At 53.4% G+C, this 7,042-nt stretch overlaps 1 pseudogene; it reads left to right on the forward strand.

Moving 5' to 3' along the window:
• The first annotated feature begins 419 nt into the window (after positions 1-419).
• On the forward strand, positions 420-1,468 carry LOC114003290 (annotated as a pseudogene).
• Positions 1,469-7,042: the final 5,574 nt, after the last annotated feature.

The following is a 7,042-nucleotide window of genomic DNA, read 5'->3' on the forward strand; positions in this document are numbered from 1 at the left end:
GGCAGCTCTGGAGGCCCTTCCCTGCATCTCTGCTGGGAATTGTGTGCTGGGCCATAGAAATGAGGATTCCTGCAGTGGAAAAGAACTTTCCCAGGTGTGATGGTAGAAATAGAAAACACAGGTACAATTATTCTAACTTCAGACTAAGCTTCTGCTCTGCAGCCCCAGCTCTTCTGATTCAATAAAGTAGAGATGGAACTTTTGTATTCAAGGTCTCTTACATCTGACATTCCCTGTGTGTGTGAGAGCTCTACCAAAAAATTCCATGTCCCCCTGGACCAGAGCAAAACTGACTCCTTGGCAGTGCATTTGGTGACATTTGACACATTGATTTCTTGTAGCAATGGAGTGGCTTTTTCACAGAGGTCTGTCTTAACTGTTCCCTGTCCTTTCATTTTTTGAACAGACCCTGTGCTAAGAAGTAGCAAATGCCCAACAGCAGCTCCCTCACCCAGTTCCTCCTCCTGGCATTGGCAGACAGGCGGGAGCTGCAGCTCCTGCACTTCTGGCTCTTCCTGGCCATCTCCCTGGCTGCCCTCCTGGCCAACGGCCTCATCCTCAGCGCCGTAGCCTGTGACCACCACCTGCACACCCCCATGGGCTTCTTCCTGCTCCACCTCTCCCTCACAGACCTGGGCTGCATCTGCACCACTGTCCCCAAAGCCATGCACAATTCCCTCTGGGACACCACAACCATCTCCTACACGGGATGTGCTGCACAGCTCTTTTTCTTTTATTTCTTCATCTCAGCAGAGTATTTCCTCCTCACCATCATGTGCTACGACCGCTACGTTGCCATCTGCAAACCCCTGCACTACGGGACCCTCCTGGGCAGCAGAGCTTGTGCCCACATGGCAGCAGCTGCCTGGGTCACTGGGTTTCTCTATTCTCTGCTGCACACAGCCAGTACATTTTCCCTGCCCCTGTGCCAGGGCAATGCCCTGGGCCAGTTCTTCTGTGAAATCCCACACATCCTCAAGCTCTCCTGCTCACGCTCAGGCTACCTCAGGGAAATTGGGCTCATTGGGGTTAGTGTCTGTTTAGTGTTTGGTTGTTTCATTTTCATTGTTTTCTCCTACGTGCAGATCTTCAGGGCAGTGCTGAGGATCCCCTCTCAGCAGGGACGGCACAAAGCCTTTTCCACCTGCCTCCCTCACCTGGCCGTGGTCTCAATCTTTGTCAGCACTTCGTTTTTTTCTCACCTGAAGCCTCCCTCCATCTACTCCCCATCCCTGGACCTGGTGGTGGCAGTTCTGTACTCGGTGGTGCCTCCATCACTGAACCCCCTCATCTACAGCCTCAGGAACCAGGAGCTAAAGGATGGCCTGAGGACAATAATGAGTGGATGTTTTTCAGCAACAATAAGCTCTGTGCTTTCTTCTGTCCAGCATTTAAAATGCAACTCATGAGAGTCCCAGCCTGCCTTCTCAACTTTTTAGTGGTGGTCACTGGGTTCCTCTTCTCATAATTTTGTGCTCAAAGAAATGTTATTATTCATCCCCCACCTCATTCACTGCTTACCTCTTGAATTTGATCTAGAAACTCTGCAAATGATGAACTGTATATTCATCTATTTCTGTGCTTTAAACAAAATAAACTACCATTCAGTGCCTTGTTTATCTAGGATCCTAACTCTGAGAACAGCATGAAGTTATAGGGGAGGAAAAATGTCCCAGCACAGCAGCACTGCCAGGGAGCACCAGTACTTTGTTTTATCAGAGCTGCTCTTTTTCTACTTCCAGGTCTCCTTCGGAGCCCATGTTCAGACCACCATCAGCTGGCTCTGCCTCCCAGTTTGAGCAGCACAGCCCAACAGAGTCCCCCACGGCCCCGGGCCCCACATCCCCCCTGCTCTGCAGAGCAGCCCCCCCAGCTCAGGGGCTGTGGGGAGCATGGGCAGGGGGTGCAGGAAGGGCTGCTCAGGCCAGCACAGACGTGTTCCCCTGGGGAAAGGCTCTGTGGGGAGATGGGATGTGCCAGGAGAAGAGCAGGACACCCTGTGTGAGCAGAGGGGCCATGGAAAGAGGCTGCCCTGGCCCTGTAGCTGCAGGAGCTGCCTGAGGAGCCCGGGGCCGATTCTCTGCTGCTGGGCTGGGGAGCAGGGCTGGCCCTGGGGCTGCAGGAGCTGCCTGAGCTGATGATGTGCTGAGCATTGCAGACCCAGAGGGCCTGTCCCTGAGCTCCATGGCCTCCATGTCCTGCTGCAGGGCCAGACCTGAGTGTGCTGCTCTGCTGGGCTGGGGCAGGGGCAGGGAGATGGGGGGACCAGGGAGGGGCTGGACTGGGCAGTGCCAGGGAGGGGAAAACCCCAATGTTGAGTTCAAGTGTGTGAGTGTGCAGGGTGGGAGCTCTGCAGTGTCCTCACAAAATCAGCCCTCCCGGGAGGGATGTGAAGGAGCAGCAGCGCAGGATCTGGTCTGTTCCATGTGCTGGACACCCTGGGAAAGCTCTCCCAGGACAGTGGTCCCAGAGCAGCCAAGAACAATCACAATTGCCTTGTGTATCCCTCAGGCCATGGGGCATCTCAGACAGGGCAGAGCAGGTGGCATCCCCCAGGGCTGAGGTGCCTCCAGCCCCTGGCAGTGGCAGCAGGAGCCAGGCAGACACTGCCCCTGCTGCCAGGAACTGGGGGTGTGTGTGCAAGGGAAAGACTCCTGTCTCTGCACAGCCCTGGGGGTGTGAGCAGGGCAGGAGCCCAGCTCAGCTCCGGAGCCCTGTCAGAGCCCTGACACTTCTGGGGTGACTCCAGGAACAGCCTTCCCTGGCCCAGGGACATTCATCTCCCCAGCCTCGCACACATCCCCTGCAAATGGCCCTGTCTCCTCCATCACCCTCCTCTGCCTTTCTGGCCTGGCCCTTTCATTCCACACCAGCGAAGCAGCCTGGGCACCATCTCACCTGGGCACTCAGAGGGGTTCTGGGACCAGGACTAGTGCTGTTCTCCAGAACATTTGTCCCTTTTCTCATGGCACAGGGCACAGCTCGCTGGTATGACAACACTGCCAGGGACACATACCTTGGAGAGACCTTTGACAGCAAAAATAGGGAGAGGAAGAACAAAAGAGGTAAAATTAGAGATACGAAATCTGTTCAAAAATTCAGCCGCTCCTCTGAACAATATTTCTTCATTTGAATCATTGGTAGGAAATTTATTTTGGTAAGTAGCTGTACAAACCTGTTCATACAGTGAGTGAATCAGGTCACAGAATATGGATTTGGTTTTTCAGTAAAAAAAACTATGAAAAAATTATAAAAATTTATACAAATTAAAAAAAAAAATAACCCTTTAAATGTTGGACAGGAAGCCTTGAGCAATTTCTGCAGAGGTTTCCACTCTCTCCTAAAATCCACACTCGTGGTTTCAGGCCATGATTTCCCAGAGCAGTCCCAGAGCTGGCCACTGCCCAGAGATGCCCTGGGGCAGCTCCAGTGCCCAAGTGGGACAAGTGGCCCAGGGTGTGTGGGAGCCCTTTGGAGCAGGAGCTGGTGGGCAGGAAGGGCCCATCTGGGGAGGGTCAGGGAATCCCCCCCTGCAGCCCTGCTGCCCAGGCTGAGGAGGGTCCTCTCCAGCCCAGCAGCACATCGTGTGCCCTTGGGGGCTGTGCTGCCAGGGCTGTTCCCAGGAACTGACTGGCCAAGGAGGGCAGGCAGATGCTCAGGGGTCCTGAGGGTCATCACAGAGCTGAGCCCATCCAGATGAAAGATTTGGGGAGGTCAGGAGGAACCTGCACAAAAGGGATAAGACAATTGGGGAAGGAAAGAAAGGCTTGGCCAACAGAGATCAAAGACTTCATGAGGTAAAACCAGGTGCAGTTAAGGCTGAGGGTGCTGCAGCACCGCCTGTGCAAACATTCCTGATGGGCCTTTCCCCTTTTTGTAATCTCAAGCCCCAAAACTACCTAAAAGTGCTGCCCCTCCCACTGGAAGGAATCCACTGCTCTACTCCCAGCCTCAATCTGACCTTGAAGGCAAAGCTCAAACCCAGAAGTCCAGATTCTTATTTGTACTCCAATGCCCACCTCTATCCAAACCTGCACTGTCAGTGTGAAAATTCAAGCTTTAATCTTGACCCAGCCCAAAACCCTCTTCCCCTAATCATGAACCAGACACTGCCAGCAGAACAACAACCCCCCCTCAGCTTCTGCCCAATCCCCACCCTGAGCTCTAAACCCCAAGCCCTGACCATTCAGCACCCCCACAGCCCCTGGGAGCAGGGCAAGGACCTGGAAGGCCCTGGAAGGCCCCGAGCAGGCCCAGGGGGTTGGCAGAGGAACGGGAGGTGCCCTGTCCCTGCTCAGCCCGTGGCACACAAGGAGCAGAGGGGTGGCAATGCCGGCAGGAGTCAGCGGTGCCTCAGGATGCCAAGGGGGCCCAGGGCTGGAAAGGGGCTGCCAGGTCACCTCTGTCCCTGCCCTGCCAGGCAGCAGCAGCCTTGGGCACCAAGAGTCAGGGGAGCCGTCTGTGCACAGCCCTGAGAGCTGCCCCAGCTGAGAGTCACTCTCAGGGACCCTGAGGAGCTCTGAGGTCTGGCAACACAAACCTCCTGGAGTTTTAGAAGGCAAAAAGGCCAGTCCTGCCCTGGGGGCAGAATGACCCCGAGATGAGGGCAGGGTCCTGAGGAGCTCTGGAGTGACCCCCAGGAGAAGGGCCTGGGCTCTGGCAGGGATGTCCTGTGGCACAGGGGCTCAGGATCCAAGTTCAGAAGGCCAAGTGCACATGGCAACAGCCAGAGCTGGTGCAGAGACATCAGGGAGGGTCTGGAAATGCTGCTGGGAGGGGGTGGGAAAGCAGGAGGGGTGTGTGCAGCCTGCAAGGCCAGAGCAGCAGCAGGGCCAGGGCAGGACAGCCTGCAGGAGAGATGACCAAGGGCTCTGGCAGGGCTGCAAGGCCCAAAGGCACCCAGGCCTTTGTCCCCTTGCCTCTGGCAGCTGCCTCTGCCACTCAGGCCACCACAACCAACTTTCCTGGCAGGTTCTGCCCTTGGGTTCTGCCTCGCCCCTCCCTCAGGAGCCTGGCAGGGGTTGCCCAGTTTTGGGCCTTTGTTGTTCCTCCCCCGCCCATCCCAGTGCCCCCCAAACAGCCCTGAGCCAGCCGGGAGGGACAGGATCTGCTGGGCCAGGGCCTGGGGCTCAGGCCTTGGCCTTTGTGCTCCACAAAACCAAGGCAGGCTTTGCTCAGCATTGCAGGGGCCTGCCCAGAGCCTTTGTCTGCCTGCACTCCTGGCCTCCAAGGAGCTGCTCCAAGGAGTCCCTGGGGAGGCTTTGGCAGTGCCTGCCCTCAGTGGGGCCCAGCAATGCTTCAGGGGACTTGGACTTTGGCTTCTGACTTCTTCAGCAGCTGCTTCAATCTTCTCTCAGTACCTCAGGATCATGGGCTGGGCTGCAAACACACCATGGGGCTCATTAAAATGCAGAAATCCCTCAGGATCTCTTTGTCTTCCTTTAATTGTCTTCAAGGCAATTTCAAAACAAGTCTTCAAAGTTTGTACTTTTTTTGTTTTAATTCAATTATGGATATTTTTTAGTTCAGAGAAGAGGTGATAGAGGTGTTCTCCAAGTGATCTTGATGCTGAGTGTCTCCTCAGGAGATCCACACTGACCCTGGATGATCAACCTTGCTCCTCACCCCCCAACCTCACCAGTTCTGACATGGCCCATCTTGGACTGACAGCTGATGCAACTCCAAACACACTGTGGGACCCATTAAAACATTGAAAAACAAATTATTTTCATTCCTTTAATTGTCTTCAAGTCTTCAAGACTTCTACAGCTAGTTGGAGTTGTTTTGTTATTTAACTAAGGAGGAAGATTTTAAAGTGGACATCACGAAAAATATATATTTTTTGATGAAAAGAAATGATTTCCAAAGATCTTTGGGATGCAAGAGGGTCAGGGCGGAAAGGATTTTGATCCAAAGACAAAGGGGGAAAAAGAGATTAGTAGCACTTAATCATTGACCAGTTGAGCAGTTTTCAAGCAATTTAATAGCATTTACTACAATTTTAACAGTGACTGAATTACAGATTCCGAAAAACAACATTCACACCACAGTCAATTCACACCCACACCCAGGCAGAGATGTGTGGACACATCAAGAGCTGGGGGTGGAAAGGTCCCTCTCCCAAATTCTCATTGTTGTCAGGGAAGCACTCCCCCAAATCCCTTTGTGTTTGCCAACAGACAAGGGTCACAGCTGGAGGAGTGTTTGTTGAGGGGGATCAGAATTGTCCCGGGCATCAGGGACAATCTTTGGAGTGTTGGAAACTGGAGGGTTCCCGAGCTGGGAGAGGCTGCCAGAGGTGTCCCACTGAGAGGGAGGTGCTGGGGAGCTGCCAGGGCCTCCCTCAGCCCTGCTGGTTGTGGGCTCCCAAGGGGACTGGCTTTAGTTATCTGCTGAATTTCCATCCTGGTGTCAGGAATGACTGGAGTTTCCCAAATATTTGGGAATTGTATCCAAACTGTTCCATTTGGGCCACAATTCAGGAAGCGAATGTTCCAAGGCTTTCATGGGATGACTTATTATCCTATGTTCCCCAACTGTTCCATTCCAAATTGTTCCCACATTGATCATCCAGCAGCACTTGGACCAGTCCAGGGACACTTCACCACACCCTGGTCCAGTCCAGGGGCTCTTCATTGCTCGGCTGGTTTGGTCAAGGCTTGTCAGGAGCTCCTGAGATCATACCTATAAGAAGGATGGGCACAGACTTAGTTGTAATAAGACAAGTGATAATGGTTTTCAACTAAAAAAGAGCAGATTTGAACTAGATGTGAGGAAGAAATTTTTTACGCTGAGGGTGGTGAAACACTGGCACAGGTTGCCCAGAGAGGTCATAGATGCCCCACCCTTGGAAACATTCAAGGCCAGGTTAGAAAGGGCTCTGAGCAACCTGATCTAGTTGAACATGTCCCTGTTCATTGTGGGGAGGTTGGACTAGATGTCCTATAAAGGTCCCATCTGACTCAAACTATTTCGGATTTTATAGTTCTTTCCTACAGAGCCAAGGCTGACAAGGATCATCCAGGTTTCAGACCCAGCTGAG

Source organism: Pipra filicauda, unplaced genomic scaffold, assembly GCF_003945595.2.
Source record: "Pipra filicauda isolate LSUMZ 115617 unplaced genomic scaffold, ASM394559v2 scaffold1185_size23539_pilon, whole genome shotgun sequence".
NCBI classification, from domain to species: Eukaryota; Metazoa; Chordata; class Aves; order Passeriformes; family Pipridae; genus Pipra; species Pipra filicauda.